This window comes from Myotis lucifugus, unplaced genomic scaffold, assembly GCF_000147115.1.
Source record: "Myotis lucifugus unplaced genomic scaffold, Myoluc2.0 scaffold_244, whole genome shotgun sequence".
NCBI classification, from domain to species: Eukaryota; Metazoa; Chordata; class Mammalia; order Chiroptera; family Vespertilionidae; genus Myotis; species Myotis lucifugus.
Window position 1 is genome coordinate 1,379,025 of NW_005871292.1, and position 892 is coordinate 1,379,916.

The following is an 892-nucleotide window of genomic DNA, read 5'->3' on the forward strand; positions in this document are numbered from 1 at the left end:
CAGTCTATGTTGTTCTCTATATTCCACAAATGAGTGAGATCATGGCGGTATTTATCTTTCTCTGACTGACTTATTTCACTTAGCATAATGCTCTCCAGTTCCATCCATGCTGTTGCAAATGGAAAGAATTCCCTCTTTTTTACTGCAGCATAGTATTCCATTGTGTAGATGTACCACAGTTTTCTAATCCATTCATCTACTGATGGGCACTTAGGCTGTTTCCAGATCTTAGCTATGGTGAATTGTGCTGCTATGAACATATGGGTGCAAATATCCTTTCTGATTGGTGTTTCTGGTTTCTTGGGATATATTCCTAGAAGTGGGATCACTGGGTCAAATGGGAGTTCCATTTTTAGTTTTTTGAGGAAACTCCATACTGTTCTCCACAGTGGCTGCACCAGTCTGCATTCCCACCAGCAGTGCAGAAGGGTTCCTTTTTCTCCACATCCTCTCCAACACTTCTTGTTTGTTGATTTGTTGATGATAGCCATTCTGGCAGGTGTGAGATGATACCGCATTGTTGTTTTGATTTGCATCTCTCATATAATTAGTGACTTTGAGCATGTTTTCATATGTCTCTCGGCCTTCTGTATGTCCTCTTTAGAAAAGTGTCTATCTAGGTTCGTTGCCCATTTTTTGATTGGATTGTTTATCTTCCTATTGTTAAATTTCATGAGTTCCCTGTAAATGTTGGAGATTAAACCCTTATCGGTGATATCATTGGCAAATATGTTCTCCAATGCAGTGGGTCTTCTTGTTGTTTTGTAGGTGGCTTCCTTTGCTGTGCAAAAGCTTTTTATTTTGATGTAGTCCCATTTGTTTATTTTCTCTTTAGTTTCCATTGCCCTAGGAGCATTATCAGAGAAGAAATTCCTTCGACATATGTTTGCGA